Raw genomic sequence first — 723 nt, 5'->3', positions numbered from 1 at the left:
GAAATTAAAAATATTTGGGGAAAAGGACAGAGACCAGACTAGAAGCAACAAAGAAGTGCTGGGAAGACATCTACAATATGTGCAGTTCAGGAGTAAAAGGGCATGAGAGAGAAAAGGGTCACCATGGAGACTGTGGGGAAGCAGAGTCCTTGAGAGGTCCAGGTTTGAGTTACAGCCTGCAGGGAGAGATAAGAGGGGTTTGCTGATGGCTGATTGTGACATCTGGAAGGCCCAGTGGAAGAGTTTCAGGACATAGGGAAAGGTGACAGATAGGTTGGAGAAGGGGGTACAAAGAAATGTAAGATATGGGAAATAAAAAGTGATCTGGGAGCCCTAGACTTCTTATAGTGACAAAGATAAACAAAATAAAGGACATAAGAGACTAGTCCCTAAGTTTTTAAAGTAGAGAGGGTGATGTGAATGGTAAGGGAAGCCTTAGAAAAATGAGGAGAGCCTTACAAAGGCATCTAAGTCTATAAAAGTCATACAGAATTCAAGGGCTCCCTCAGATTTCCATTAACGTCTTTTCTGCACATAGTTTAAATTTTTGTTTCAACAATTCTGTTTCAGGGGTAACATGTTGTTTAGTTGTTATTGTTTAGGGAAGAGTTGTTCCTATCTGAGAAGGGCCAAAGCTCGTGTCCCTCCTGGTAAATTTAGGAGAGGTGCCCCAGGCAATGTGTTCCCAGGCACATCGCAACTCCATTTGTGGTCTCACTCCAA

This window comes from Propithecus coquereli, unplaced genomic scaffold (assembly GCF_000956105.1).
Source record: "Propithecus coquereli isolate 6110/MARCELLA unplaced genomic scaffold, Pcoq_1.0 Scaffold13, whole genome shotgun sequence".
NCBI lineage: Eukaryota > Metazoa > Chordata > Mammalia > Primates > Indriidae > Propithecus > Propithecus coquereli.
Note: the sequence above shows the minus strand (reverse complement) of the source record.